This window comes from Piliocolobus tephrosceles, chromosome 12 (genome assembly GCF_002776525.5).
Source record: "Piliocolobus tephrosceles isolate RC106 chromosome 12, ASM277652v3, whole genome shotgun sequence".
In the NCBI taxonomy this organism is placed as follows: domain Eukaryota; kingdom Metazoa; phylum Chordata; class Mammalia; order Primates; family Cercopithecidae; genus Piliocolobus; species Piliocolobus tephrosceles.
Genome location: NC_045445.1, coordinates 74661026 through 74677478, shown reverse-complemented (window position 1 = coordinate 74677478; position 16453 = coordinate 74661026). Strand labels below are relative to the sequence as shown.

The window sequence follows — 16453 nt, the reverse complement described above, 5'->3', positions numbered from 1 at the left end:
TATTCTGCTTAATTGGATTCTAAAGAGTTGCTGGGACATGGTATCCTGAGTGCCATCAGCCCTCTGCCACTCTGTCCTTTATTCTCACCTCCCCAGTTGAATTTGATCCACTGCTCTACACTTAAGAGTTATTCAATATATGTTTGCTGAATGGAGCTAAGGCTGTGTGAGGAAAGAGCGCATCACAATAAACTCTAGACACACTAAAGCAGGTGGAAAAAATATTTCTGTAAACAAACAAACATAGTATTACCCACATCATCTGCCAGACCCCAAAACACAGAATCAGAAGACAATGCCAGGGCAATATATTTCTGTCTGTTGTAAATGTGTGTGGCCCAATACACATTTAGATTAATTTACTCTTTGGCCAGACTCAATGGCTCATGCTTATAATCCCAGCACTTTGGGAGGCTAAGGCAGGTGGACTACTTGAGGCCAGGAGTTCAACACCAGCCTGGTCAACATGGTGAAAACCCATCTCTACTAAAAATACAAAAAATTAGCCGGGAGTAGTGGCACATGCCTGTAATCCCAAGCTACTCAGATGGCTGAGGGATGAGAATTGCTTGAACCCAGGAGGCAGAGGTTGCAGTGAGCCAAGATCAGGCCATTTCACCTCAGCCTGGGTGAAAGAGCAAGAAGCTGTCCTAAAACAACAACAACAACAACAACAACAACAACAACAAAAACAACCTTTTTCCCCTTATGTTTTTCTCCAGTTGCTCAAAACAATGCTCACTAAAGCTAGCCTATGACAAAATCGTTATTTTGCTTTTGGCAGTTCAGTTTTCCTATCCTTGGATCTCTTCAGTTTTCCTTTATATCCTGTTCTCAACATGTACTCCTACCTTTACAGTTCTAAACTCATTCATACCAAGAATTTCAAATAAGTATATTTCTAGGAGAATGAGAATTTTAAAATCAAGACCTCAGGAAGAAAGAAATTCTTGCCTCTAGAGTACTGGTGTTTCAGGCAAAGTGGAGGTGCTATTTTGAGGTGGAGAGCCCTCCAGGTATTCCCTATAATGTACCACACAGGTATGTCCTGGCATGAGACTAGACCTGCAATAACATATTTTCTTCTTCCATGGCCTATGTGAAAAGTCCCTTTACTCTGATCTAGAGATATTACCCAAGTCATGGGTATTACCTCAAGTTGCTTCCTGTTCATCTACCTTTGGGAGTGGGGAAAAGGGGTGTTAAGTGACTAATACAGTGTGACACTGGTCTCAGGGGTCTGGAACTCTGTGACTCCTTGGAATACCATCTTCAAGAGCCTGTGGCAATGGGTCTGGGCTGCAGAAAACCAACCTCTTTTCATTGGATCCTGCCTAACTATTAAGAAGAAATGGGGGTTTACCTGCACTTCTTGGTAACAGGGACCCTGAGGGCAATGGGAAGTGGGTGGACAGGAAGTGGAAGGTGGATTATAGCTCCAGATTCCTCTTAAGGAGTGCGGTATTTAATTCAATGTGAGAATTTTAGAGGTCTGTGTATTCAAGAATGCCCTAGGCAGAGATCATGTTCACCTTTACCTCTTCTATTGGCAGCTTTCTAGGGAACATTCTTGAGAATGTTCACTTTGGTAACTGAATGCAAGTGAGAGGCTGTGAGAAAGGATCACCCTAAGATTGCGGTGGTCCACTATCTATGGAAGCAACTCAAGGGCTCCTAGCTTCAGCAAAGGACTCCATAGGCAAATAGGCTGTGTGTTATCATGAGCTCAAAGCTGAGTGCAACCACAGAAGACAATGAACTGTGGCCCTAGAAATAGAAAGAAGAATTTCTTTTCCTAAGTGTGAAGCTTTGCAGACTCTACATGCAGCCTGTAGTGTAGCCCTGCATCATTAACGGGGGTGGGCGGGGGCGGAGAGAATGAAAGCAAAAGAGCATGCTGGCTGCCCCCTGGAAAACGGAAATGTTCAGTGTACACAGAGAGTGGCTTGCATATTTCATTCTGACATCTTACTACTATGTTCAACATGATAGTGGTTAGATATTCCTGATAATTTTAATTTTTTTCCTTTTGCTTTCATAATTTTTCTTTCGGCTTTCTTTTATTTTGTATTATTTTTACTTTTATTTATTTTCTTCCCTCCCTCCTACTCTCCTGTATTCACTCTTTCCTTCCTTCCTTCCTTCCTTCCTTCCTTCCTTCCTTCCTTCCTTCCTTCCTTCCTTCCTTCCTCTCTTTTCCTTTTCCTTCTTTCTCTTTTTATTCCTCTTTCTTCTTTCTTTCTTTCTTTCTTTGGCTAGTGAAGTAGAATTGGATTGGTCATTTTCAGAACAGGGAGCTTAAATTGATGCACAGATCAGTAGCATCCTTGTTGGAGTGGGCATCACATGAATTCTTTGGAGATCTCTGAAGAAAACAGAAAGAAACTGAAATGGTAGGTTCTAATTATTTATGCATAATTAGCTCTCATCTGTGTATTTTTCCCATAATATCTAGAACTGGACTCTTCACACAAAGATCTGTATAACTTGTCAAGTCTAAGGATGGTTATGGATATAATGAATTTGGATCATCCTTAAATGTCATTTCCTTGGTATTTGAAGAAACAAAAACAAGCATATGATGGGCTGCCGGAGGAGGGAGGCAACTTTAAACTTGGGAAAATTTAAGTTTGACATGGAGACATTTTTAATAATGTGTTTAGCTCAATTGATATTGAATAAAATAGTCCTGTGAACATTTGCAATTTAACCCATTTGTATTAAGTAGAGTTGCTTACATAAAGGTGCAGGATAATTTTTATCTACTCTTTGCTATAACTCTTTGAGGGTGCTATTTTTATCTGCTGCACAATTAAACTGGTTAACTTTGTGTCCTTTTCAAAATGAATGTTTATTTGAAAAATGAAAGATATAATATTTCAAGACCTTAGCTAATATAAATGCATGTTCCTATCAGCTTGTTTACTTATTTTCACTATAAAAGTTAATTATAATTAATGATAGATATAAAGATTCTGCTTTCAAACACGTTTAAGAAAACGTGTTTATAATGAGAGAAAGGGGAAATAAGAAAGGTAACAGGCACAGTTGCTCTGTTTTTCATAGATAAGCTCTATCTACGGAAGTAAGTAATCAGCACATTAAAAAATCAACAACGGTTAAAATGATTTTGAATTTAATTTACATTTCTAGATACTCAAAATTGACTTTGACAAAATGTAAGTGAAATTATTTCCTTGTTTGCATGTTGTCTCCTTTTTGTGCTCCAAGAGGAAATGTTTAGGATGGTGCCTTTGGACTTTAAACCATATGATGACACTATAAATGGTGTGTAACTGCTAGGAGCTGCATTCAGAGACTAAAAGAAAAAAGTCATGAATTCCTATGTGAGAGAGAGATAGAAATGAGGAGGGATGTGTTACAACATGACCCATGATTAAATCTCAAATAACTTTCCTGCTCCTTCCTCTCCTGTCAACAGTAATGTACATGGACTTTATTTTATACTGCTCAAAATTTTTCATAAAAGAAAAAGTTGTAATTTTATTCAATAAGCAGAACTATATGCTTTAGAGAGCTTTGGATCATTCAACAAAGAGTATTTCATTTTTCCTTTAGCTTCTGTAAATATCAGATATAAACACAAAAACATTAAACTTATAGAGAAGATTAAAGTTTTTCCACCCAGGGCAAGATTATACCAGTCACACTAGCAAACATTTGGGTATGCCAAGAAGTTTGTGTTCAAGGAGGATATACTTTCAATTACAGATAATGTGCTTTGCACTTGTGAACACATGTACTGCTCTGCTTTGCTCTATGTTTGTAATAATATGTGTATGAGACAGGAACCATCTAGTGTATCTATTTTGTTGGGGCCAGATTAATATGATGCCGAATAATGCAAAGATGAATAAACACAAAGTGAGTCATAGACTGCTCCCAATATCTCACTGAATTTCACCCGAAGACCCCTAGGAATGAATGCACTTCATTATGGCCCTTTGTACTAGGTAACTGAAAGGAAGAGGACAAAGAAACACACCTGCATTCCACTCATAGATACTTTGGCACCAATCAGCTACCCAGAACCAAAAAGGGAAGTAAACTCCTTTTCCTGATTTCCACCCAATCTTGATAAAAGTGGGGCACAGTAGGTGCCTCTTCCCTTGCCCATTAAAGTGACTCTCCACCCAAAACCTTCTTTTTATGCTATAGGTCTCAAGAATCAGTCTCCAGATCCCTAGTCAGAGAATAAGAAATTGTCAGAAACAGATTCAGCTCTTGTCACTTTCAGAGCAATGGCAAACATCTGAGACTTTTATGCTTTGGGAAGTAAAGTAGGTTCATAGTGCACATTGTGCAGTTGGAAGAAATGCGACTCATAGAGGTGAAGTGACTGGGTCAAGTACCTCTGTGTGTCTGTGACAGAGACAAAGGTAGAATCCAAGTCTCTTCATACCTTGTCCAGTGTTCTGTTCATTTCTCCTTGCTGACTATAAAGGTTTATGGATTAAGAGACATGCATTATTCATTGGGAAATATTAAAAGATTTCATTTTGAGAGCATTCAAGAATCTCTCAATATCAGGCACACTTCAGGTTTCTCCCAAAGGCCCTAATATTGTAACAGACCTTGAGTTGCTGGGCTTTACCACTGTTTCCTTCCAAGAATAGGAAAGAGTTTTTCCTACTGTGCTCATAGAAAAACAAAAACAAAAAAACAAAAACAAAAACAAACAAACAAACAAAAAACAAAGTGCAAATTGATACTAGATGCTGTAATACAAGATTAAGAAAGACCTGGCCATATACTGGAAGTGTATGTGCTGTATTGAGTGTCAGAGCAACAATGCAGCCAGTTCATTAGACAAGAGAGAGTATCCAGGAGGTCCTGAGGTGTAGGAGATTCCAGATTTGAGAAAGGAGTGAAGATTTTAGGGTATCTTGTCTGACAGAAACAGGCACATGCGGTTGATCAACTAAGGTGAGAGCGTGAGGAAGATAAATACATACAGTATGTTATGGTATGCGAATCCTGAAAAAGAATACAGTAATTAATGGCTTGAATATTACTAATGTTTGTCATATAACCAAGGGCTATCTGAGATCTGAAAATTAAAGTGGGTTCTTCTGGTATAGTCTTGGAAAGATTAACAAAGAGTGTGTTCCAGAGGCATCACTTTACTTTGCAGCAGCAGCTGCATTAGCAGCAGCCAGAGATCAAGATGCAGACAGAGCTCCTGACAAATAATCAGATATGCAAGATATTAGCCAAAATCAAGTCTGTATAGACTCTAGAAACTTGGTTATGGCTCAAGAAGTTCACTAAATTTAGTTATCTAGTGAGGAAACTAAAATTTAACCATTATCAGGTTCAGTTATGTGGGTCATGCAAAAGCATGACTTGTGCCCACCGTGGGAGCCAGGGTTGCCAATTCAGACTCAGTTGTGTCTTGGATAGCATAAATACTACCTCATTGGAAACATAAAATATATGCAAATGTCTCACCAAGTCAAAAATGCCAGTCATCTCCTTTCCTACTTCCTGACATAATATTTGTTTCTTTAAAAAGCTTTTACAAAATGTCACACTACTTAGAGCAGAAAATAAGATTTTATCTACATTCTCAGCAATGATGAAAGGCTTTAATATTGTTATTATTATTTAGCTAAAATTTTTTTCAGCTTTACTTGGCAAATGAGATTCAAGTATTTCTTATAAGTCAATCACATGTTACCAGATATTACTTATAAATAAATGAATTTTTTTTTGAGACAAGGTCTCACCCTGCTACCTTGGCTGAAATGCAGTGGCGTGATCACAGCTCACTGCAGACTTGATTCCTTCGGCCTCAGATGACTCTCCTACCTCAGCCTCCCAAGGAGCTGGGACTATAGACACGAACCACCATGCAAGGCTATTTTTTGTACTTTTTTTGTGGAGACAGGGTTTTGACTTGTCTGGAACTCCTGGCCTTGAGCAATCTCCCAATCTTGGCCTCCCAAAGTTCTGGGGTTACAAGTATGAGCCCCTGCACTTGACATATTTCTGTATGATAAAATAATTCTAACAACTTAAGTAAAGGGTGACGGTGATGAAATCCTTTACTGTTCAAAGTATTTAATCTATTTTAGATAATGCTGATGATCTATAAGTTACTTCTTCTTTAAAACAAAAAGTGTGTTATTTTAGGTGTCTACTCTATTTGAAGTGTCAGGCCAAATGGTGTGCTGAAAAATGAATGACATGTAGACGATAGACTGATTTATTATTTCTCAGATACATTTTTACAATTAAATATTATAAGCAAAATATATTCTGAAACGAAAAAGCCCACAGAGTCTATTTTTTTAAATTTGCATTTTATTTTAATCTATAGTTTCATGGCCCCTATTAATTTTCCTACTGAAGGACTTGCTCATTTAAATTTCTAAAGACATATTTCTTTAACTTTTTTCCCACATCCTTATGACAATAGCATTCTGCTTCTGTGTTCTTTGGTCCAGTTTTTATTGGGATCTGTTTTTATTTTTACCTTTTTTCCCCCTTTATGTTTATACCTTGTAATTATAAATTACCTGTTGACCTCTCTCTCTTCTAAGAAAGTTAGAGCTAAAACTACGTAGTACTGATTTTGTAATACTTCATAGAACTAACTCAGTTTAACAAAGGAAAGTTCAGTGATTTGACCTAGCATTAGTCTCTCTGAAGAAGAACTACTGACCGTAGAAATAGAGTTTTGTATCAAAAGCAGTCACAGTGCATATGAAGACATCTGGTACAGTAATACCTTTCTCTCTGAAATGCTATGACTTCTAAAAGTTTATTAGGGTTAAAAAGATAATTCCACCTAGTTGAAGCAGAGTATGAATATAACAGACTAGACTGTAAAGTGGTTGGTCTAGATAATCCATCCGGTTTATTTAAGGAAGGCAGATTTGTGGCTCAAGTTATCCTGAGTGAGTGATCATATATTGGATTTGGGGATACCCAGTTTTGCTCTGACATCTTGCTGAAAGACTTTTTTGATTATAGAGAATAGATTAAACCTCCCTCAGTTTTTTTTTTTTTTTTTTTTTTTTTTTCCATGAAGTTTGGTTAAGCAAACCCTATGAGGGCATTCTGTAACCTGCTGAGAGAAAAGGGCTGTTTTTCAGAATAGAGACTATAACCTGGATTATATTTGATGTATAATTACTTGTTAATGACTGCTTTAGTTCTAAGTTACAGTTTTAAGAATTTTACATTAAGAAATATTATCTTTGTGTCTGTTTGGGTCTTTTCCAGGGGAAAATGTACTCAGAAACTTTAAAACCAACTGATCTCTGGGAATCATTAAATTTGAAAATATCTGTGACATAGTCCAATAGAGAAAAATTATTAAAGTTGATCACCCCAGGTTATAAGTTATTCCTTGACTGGTACTTGGGCCAAACACGAATGGCCAGAGTAAAACTATAGGCTAAATCAATATCTGGAGAATATGGGCATGGTGGTTAATTAGGCTGGCCCCTCCTCAAATGCTGTGGAACCTCTGTTGTATGAGCTTCTTGAACACAATACATAGAGATGCAATCTTCTCTTCATAATTTTCATTTAGTGACACACTTGGACACTCATTGAAAAAATTTTGGACACAACAGAAATGAAAATCGATAGTAAATCACCCAAATATAGACGCTCTAAAGACTGTATGATGTTGCTTTGAAAATTTTAAATTTAATCTATTTAACATCTGCATGCTTTAACCCACTTGTCATATTGGGTCAAATAATATGAAATACTTCTAAGAAGTGGTGATCAGTTCTTTATATTTTCCTGCAAAATTTCAGCACATTAATTAAAAAGAATTGATTTGGTTCCATATCTGAGAATGTGTTTTAAAAATAAAAGTTTAATTTCATATAACCCTTTCCTGAGTGAGGAATTACATTTATATTGTAATAATTTATTGTAGAACGAAAATTAGGTTTGGTTTGCTCAGTCTCACTCATAAGCATGATGACTTTATTTTCTTCATGGGGAATTCTGAGCCTTTGGCCTTTTTCTATTCCCATATCTCTGGGAGTTTAGTCTAGTTTCTTTAGCAAAGGGAAAATAATAGTTTTCAAATATGATTTTGGATTTTGGACATACATGTATGAGTTCCCAGAGCCTTCTCACAGCTCCATACATGAGTTTCAAGGCAGGTCCAAAGTCTCATCATGAACTAAGGGTCAGCATCAGATTCAAACCATCCTTGATACAGATTTTTTTCCTGTAGAGCTTATACTCTATTCTAAATCAGGTATATTTTTAGTAATAACTCTAGAGAAAGCTATAAAATATCTAAGCAACTACTCAGAAACTAAGATTTAGCAGGTTTTTTGAGCTTATCTACTACTGGCTCTTGTATTTTTAGTGTCCTTTCATCAAAAGTAATATATATTTTTAAAATTGTACACTTATGATGTACTAAGCATTGGGCAAGATGCCTTACATCATTTTGACAACAACTATATTTATTTTCTCCATTTTACAGATTAAGAAACTAATGTTCAAGAAATTGCATAACTTGTCCAATGATATGCAACTGTTTTTTCAACACCACTTTATTGACGTATAATTAGCATACAAAAAGTTGTGTATATTTAATATATATAACTTGGTGAATTTGGAGATAAATATATACCTGGAAAACCACCACCACAATCTATGCGATAAACATACCTATCTTGGTTGAGTTTCAAACCCAATTCTGTTGATTGTCAAAGCTCTTTCTTTATATTATGCTGTTTCTATATGATAATGCTATAACTCACTATCTTGTCCCTTTCCACTTGAGAATCAAGAGAGGTGGTAATAGAAGAATTCAAGATGTACCCATTTCAAAACAGGTTGTCCTTTTATTGTATTTAGGCTAAGTGAACAAGGAAAAGGAGGCAGGGAATAGGGAACGAAATGAATACAATTGAGAATTGTAAAAAGCAAAAATTAAATGTTTTATTTGTCTTCAACCATTCTTTATGATGTGTTTTCTATTTTTACAAGATATAACCCCTGCCCTCTTAGAACTTATTTACTTGAGTAGGATAAGCTAACACAAATTAATTCTGATTATACAAAAGAGATTTAGGAAGAAGGTGTGTGACTTCATGGAACTTTTTGCCTTAAACAGAATCACCATTTATCTACACTTAAGCTGACATAATGTAAAAAGAAAATCATATAGAATTTTTGCTTTATTCTGTGTAATCTAATTTATGGCATGCTAAGGTTTAAGAGCAAAGGTTCTGAACTCCAGATATAAGCCTATGTTAGAAATTAGAACAGAATGTGTGGTTTTAGATGCAAGTTAGTATCAACAAAAGGAAAGGGCTCAAAAAATTGTACACAGAGGCTCTCCTAAACAGGTCTGCAGCAATAGATTAATTTATGTGTTTACTTGTTTGCTGGCTTCCTAGTGCATTCTATATTGGCTATAAGGAATTTGAATTTGGGGGAAAACATGGGATCCTTCATATGTAAATCAAGTTTACACATCAACCATCAGAAAGAGGATAGAACTGTTTTTATATTTGTGAGCAAGCTTTTTCCTTAGGATCAAGGACTTGGAGTTATACGATGCCTGTTCTTGTTTCAGAGCATACTCTGTGTCTACGTTACAGAGAGAATTAACTGGAATCTAATCGCATACTTAAGTTTAGGAGCTCAGTGTGGTAACCATCTGATCCAGTGAGTTATCGAATCTTGAGTTAAAAGAACAAAAACACAATAACAAAGTTTTAGGCTTGTCTGTCTCCTGAAAATGCTAATTATTTCCCAGCACATTCTCTTGCTCTCTACACACTCACCTCCTCTGTCTGTGCTCCCTATCCAAGAGGAAATAGAGGAAGAACCTTGGGACATCAAATTCTAAACTCTCTTCTAAATTATGCTTTCAGCAGGCACCAATCACAAGCTTGAACTCATGCTCCTTTGGGGCTGATTAGAAGTATATACCTGAACAAGGCATTAAGCTCCCTCATTTTTCAGTTTCTCTATCTGTGAAAATGGTATAATTGAGGACACTTCTCTCTTAAGGCTATGGATCACCATGTAGATACTGAACAGGGACTTTGTATTTCTTTTGCCAGAGCTCCTCTGTGCAATTTGCAAAATACCTTGTACTACTGGATTGAAATCACTCTAGGAACATTGAGTTGTACTTGCCTTTCACCTGACAAATTTCCCTTTGCACATGTCAGAATTATGCCTGGTTAAGCTTGCAGATTGAAGTGCTTATGAGGAGCAAAATAGTTCTAAGGCTTGCGGCTGAATAAATGAGAAAGAGAGGCATAACTTTTATGGATCAGTGAATTGTTGTTTTTAGAAATGCTGTATGGAATAGTCCAACCACTTTAAGGTCTGTTGTATGTTTCTACTCTAAATATATGGCAGCTTTCTACAAAGCTTAACATTTGACCTGCCCAATCTAGCAATTGATTTTACACATCTCTCTTTTTTTCTGTTGTGTCACTTCTGCCAGATTTTCCCGGGCGGGGGCCATGTCTCATTTCTTGTTATCTTCTGCGATATATAGCATGATGACTTGATTTACAGCAAGGTATTGTTCATCTCATCACTCCATTCTTTTGTCCTAGCTTGATAGTTTAGCAAACTGCAGCAGCAGGAAATGGGCCAAAGAGTAAAAATAACATTTGTCTTATGTTAGTCACTTTCTTCCAGTCTTGAATGCCAGCAGAAATGAATGAACTCAATATAAAGAGAATATCTTCGTTTCTGTATGGGGTAAGGTAGAGTTAGAGAGAGAGAGAGATGGGGAACGGACAGGAATACATTGTGGTTTCTTCTGCATACAGTTAAGAATATTGGTTTCTATACCATTGTAGAAAAAAAAAAAAACAAAGGGACATTTGTTGCTGGTGATTTGTACGCTGGTATTTGACGTAAAAAACTGAGTCTTTAACAACATAAAAGTTACATTTAGATAGTCTGATCATATGAAGGAAAGAGAAATAGCTACACACATAGTATAGAATGTGTAGTAGGGAGGAAGTACGATGTGAGGAAATGAACAAAAGCCTTTTGAATTAAAACTTAGGTTCTAGTTCTGATTGTGCTATTAACTTGTTCTATAACTCAGGATGAGTTTTACTTTCTTTGGGCCTCAGTTACTTTGTTTGTATAAAGCAGAGCATTCATAGAACTTAATACAAAATTAGTGAAGGTTTAATCAAGATGGATAAAGTCTAATTTTTATTTAAAATGCTGAATCAGTTCTTCCAGAAAATAAGAAAATATTATAAGGCTCATTAATCGTTATCTACATCACCATTGAACTTATCAGTGGATACGACATGCTACCCAAGGTGCTCATTAAATATGCGCTGACTGAACTTGTTTAATTACTCCATACATAAGCTGTTGAAAAGGCTCCAGTGTATGATACGAGGGATTCAAGTGTACTATAACCTCTCCCCTACTCTCCTTTCATGCTACTCTGCTGCATTTGGTCTAGAATTGCAATGGAACCTATGTTTTTATTTAAGAAAGGCTGCTAGGAAAATTCCTACACACTCCCTGTGAATGTCCTGGATACTATTTTCTAGTTCTCTCATTAATGTATTAGCTTAAATCCACTTATCACATCTCAACAGTTTTAAGCATAAAAGTAGAAACACTGGCTATAAGGGATATTTTGATGGGGAGTAGTCCATGAGAGGAACAAATCTGTGCCAACTAGAAAAGGCTGCTTAGGACTATGGGTCTTGGATTGGATATGGAGCCCAGGCAGCTAAAGTTGTGGCGTGATGATTCAGTCAGGCCTGAAGGATAATGCACTGGGGAGGAAGAACACAGGGTTTCTTTGCATCTTCCCCAATATTTGTCAAGAATTGGGTCCATTTGTCTAATCAACCTTTCTACTAGACTTAGACTGTAAAAGTGCAAAGTAACCTTAGGGATAATCTAGTAGCTCCCTCATTCCGCAGATGAAATACCGAGGTCAAGAGATAGAAGGGACATTCCCAAGGTCACACCACTAATTAGTGATAAGACCAAGACTAAAAGGTAGGTGTCATATGTCTCTGATTGGTGCTCTTTTCCATACACCCTGTTTCTCTCAGCCTAAATGACCTATCTTGGGATTTGAAAAAGCTTGCAAGTAAAGCAGATTAGTTTTAAAGTATATGGCTATCCTGGAAAAAAAATAATGAAGTGACTCTCTAAAGCAAAATCCATTCGTTGATATCTTAACTGACTCCTGTTCATAAAGTATAACAAATCAAATGATTAAAAATTAAAAAGCGCCTAAGAATATTCACTATTTCAATAAAATCTGCTTCTAGCCAGCTACATTTGTCTGGTGTTTATGATTAATCTATGATCCTGCTTAGTCACTAAACTCAGTCCCTGCAGACTATTATTCTAGTTTGATCTCAAATATCTGACACATTAAAGTGGTGATTGAGCTGTTCTGGTTCTGTCTTCACAAACAACAAACTATCAGCAAGGAATATAACTTTGTCACTTTAACTTACGGCCTAGGTTTTCTTTCTTAGTCCCCATGATAAGCTGCTTTTTGGATTCTTGGGCCTCTGGACCTGCCTTTTGGTTTCTCATCTTCTACTTGATCTGTTTCTCCCACTCTGTTACCCTCTCTCAAAGACAAAAATAATTTAAAAATAACTTTACTGTGTGTTAAATCCTGATCACTATTTTTTCCTCCTCCATCTTTTAAAAAAAGATTTATTAAGGTGTTTTAATGTGTCTAGTACTCTACTTACTAGGTTCTAGAGGAAAGAAGAAAAGGATACGTAGTATTTATTGAGCACTTGTTATGTGCCAAGCCCTGACTTATTGGTTTTTACTTATGATATCTCTTGTAATCTTAACAATGTTTCCCAGGAGTAGGCATTATTATTTTATTCATTTTACATGAGGAAGAATCAGAAAGAAAGAGAGAGAAAAACAGAACAACTGATTCAAGATTACTCAACTGAAGCTGGCATTAGAATGCAAGTCTCTTTCAAAGGATTCCTTCAAAAGTTATCATTCTAAATAAAAATCATCGTGTTAAAAGGATTAGCTTGAAGCAAATTTGTGTAGGTGGAAAATATTGCATTGGATGCCTTCCCTCTGTCTTTCCTGCCTTCTCTTTCTCCTTCCCTTTGCAGAATCCTTTGCTAACCCTAATGATCTGGCATCTCAGGTAATCCTACTATGTTACCCACCTACGACTGTCCCACTCTATGTTCCTTTAATTCATTCTACCAAGTAAAATGTATTCTTTGTGTTTCATTTATTCCACTTTCTAAAGGAAAATCTAGCTTAGCTGATTGATTACAGTTAATAGGCTAATATATAACCCCTTCTTGTAGTATTTTCACTTTATCAGTAGATTTCTGGACAAATAGTTTCTTAAAGGATTGAATCTATAATGGGACATTTCTGGCAAGATGACAAGCTTCAGCAAGTGATCATTAGGTAAAGCAGAGCAGAGGAAGCTGGGGTATGGTTTTTGGTGTCCCTAAAGCACTGTACGCAAGAAACTACCTACAAGCATGTTAAGGGTACATGTAAGACAGCTTTGTGTAGAAATTAATTTGTCTCCTAGCATCAGCTGTGCTGACAACCACTGGCCAGCTGGATCTCCCTCCATATGTACTTAATAATCAATGAAACAGTTGTGGTCATGCCAACTATTTAGAAAAGATCACTAACTGAGAAAAAGACAGCTTTTACCCTTCAACTTTATTATGAGTTTAACAAGAGGCTGTGGGAGTTTTCTAACATAGTTCACCATAGTTAAGGGCTCCTTGTGACCAGGAAGTGACACATGAACCCTTCCACCAACATTCCTACCTTCTCTCACTCTTTCCAAAAGCTGCCATGTCAAAAAGAGATGTCAACTGCTAAAGGGATTTTCACTCACTCAACTTCACTACCACTAATGACTAAGTGTAATTCTCTATACTCTCCTTTTCCTATAGTAATTGATTTTTGAGATCTCAGCATCCACTTGCTGAAATTTCCCAGCCCTCTCTGAGCGTCTTCTCCATGCTGCACCTGACCATTGCTTTTCTATGTCTTTTAAGGCATGAATGAATTAATCGAGCCAGATTCTCCAACGCTTCCTCAGGAGACCCTATTGCTCTGATTAAGAAGTTCCATCAGCACCGAAGGAAACAGCAGGTAGTCAAATTTGATCTTGACTTCTATTTCGGCATGTTTCCTAAAAATAATACTGTTTTACCCTGTGGGCCCTGGACAGATAATTAGAGCCTTTGCTAGCCACATGTTGCACATTTGCTGGTCTACTTGATAGATTACCATTACCAGGCAATATCCTGGTTCTAGCAATCAAGATGTACACTCTTACAGAACATGAAAAGCTATAGTTTCTGAAGTATTTGATAAAATATGGCATTCTTTTAATAGTGCTCTGCTAAGTCTTTTTTGCCTGAGACAAAGAAAAAAAACTCAGTCATACTGATCCTGTCTTTATTTACTATCTTGACATTTTGTTTACTGTGAATATTTCCATCCATTTCAATTTACAAAATACTGCATTGAAATACTATTTCTCTTCATTACTGAGCTGTTTTTCAACCCCTTAAATTTTGTGTCCAAGGAAAGCGCCTCACTCATCTAACACTAGTCCTGGCGCTGATTTTTATGGGCTGTTTGACCTACTTTTTAGCTTCAAAAGGTGATTTGGGAAACTAGGGTACACAGTGTTTATTCCTATTTTGAAAGTAAGTCTATGCACAGATTAAATACATGCTTTCAATGTTAAACTTATATAATATAATCTCACCCAGTACACACTGGCCACTGTACATGCATACAATATTATAATATGTGTGTATGTTGAGAAAGGTGATGCTGCTTGTGGATAAGAAAAATTACAGTAGCCATAGGTGAATCACTTGAATGTTTGGCAAATTTCTATTCATTGATTGGTAAGTATTAGGTTGGGACAGATTTGGAAGATGCAGGTTTCAGAGCAGCAAGTGTTTATGCTGTTTGCTTTTTAGTTCTTTGTCTGGAATCTCTTTTTAGAAGAAGTGTATTGCCCAAGCACAAACCTTGATATCTAATCATTGTAAAGGAACATGTCTAATGCTTGAGCCTAGTTTGAAAAATAATGAACAAAATGACTGTACAGTTCACCTAAACATGGGGGAAAAAACACCCCAATCATTGTAGCATTATGTTATAGTTCAAACCAGGAGGTAAGAGTTTTAACAGCTAATAAAACTCCTGTAGTGCACATATCCCCTTCATGATTTACACAAGTATTTAATATTAGTTTGATGAAAAAATAATTGTGGTTTTTGCAGTTAATATAGGTAATAGCAAAAATCGCAATTACTTTTGCACCAAACTAATATATGGGTTTATGGGTATCTGGAAGCCAAATTAAAGCGGCCCCATTTTTTCCTTTTATTTTCTTTTCTTTCTTTTTTTTTTTTTTTTTTGTTTGTTTGTTTTTTTTTCGTTTAGGCCACCCCATTATTACTTTCTAGTGAGACTTTCTCATAAAAGGGAAATGAACCTCTGTTCAAGACCAATTGAGCCCTTTCCCCTGATGTAATCAGGATGAGTACAGTTGAAAGTTCAGTGAGACAGGGATAAAAAAGTTGGCACCTGTCTGAAGCATATTGTTTGTAACATTCATATATTAGTGATTCATGTTAGGTAGGGTAGCCCACACAGTGACATATTTCTTTTCTTTTCTTTTTTTTTTTTTTTTTTTTTTTTTTTGAGACAGAGTCTTGCTCTGTCGCCAGGCTGGCCAGGCTGGAGTGCAGTGGCCCAATCTCGGCTCACTGCAACCTCCACCTCCTGGATTCAAACGATTCTCCTGCCTCAGCTTCCTGAGTAGCTGGGACTACAGGCATGTGCCACCACGGCCAGCTAATTTTTGTATTTTAAGTAGAGACGGGGTTTCACCATGTTGGCCAGGATGGTCTCGATCTCTTGACCTCGTGATCCGCCCACCTCAGACTCCTCAAGTGCTGAGATTACAGGCGTGAGCCACTGCTGCCAGCCGACAGTGACGTATTTCTATTGTTAAAAGTTAATGAGTACAAAAAATAAAAATAAAAAAAAATAAACCAGAGTGAATAAGACCTACTATTTGATAGCACAGCAGGGTGACTATGATCAATTGTACATTATAAAGTAATGCAAAGACTGCAACTAGATTGTTTGTAACTCCAAGGAGAAGTGCTCAAGGGGATGAAAACTCCATTCTCCATGATGTGCTTATTTCATATTGCATACTTGTATCAAAATATCTCATGTATCCCACAAATATGTATGCCTACTATGTACCCAGAAAAATGTTTAAAGATTAAACATAGGAAAAAGTAATAATCTATTGGCTAAAATGAAGTACTATACCTCTGTTGGAGCTATTAACAGGATAAATTGCCGGTTCATCTTTGCAATCCTGTTATGATACAAAATTCAAATTAACTGGGGGAAATTCGAGTGCATT

At 36.6% G+C, this 16453-nt stretch overlaps 1 protein-coding gene across 1 annotated transcript in view; it reads left to right on the top strand.

The window, feature by feature from the left end:
• Nucleotides 1-1922: 1922 nt before the first annotated feature.
• The window catches only part of GPR174 (G protein-coupled receptor 174), a 29678-nt gene continuing 15147 nt past the window's right edge, over nt 1923-16453 (top strand). The window contains exons 1-2 of the mRNA XM_023202835.1: nt 1923-2393; nt 14043-14139. The gene's annotated coding sequence lies outside the window, so the exon portion shown is untranslated. The remainder of the gene's footprint in view (nt 2394-14042; nt 14140-16453) is intronic.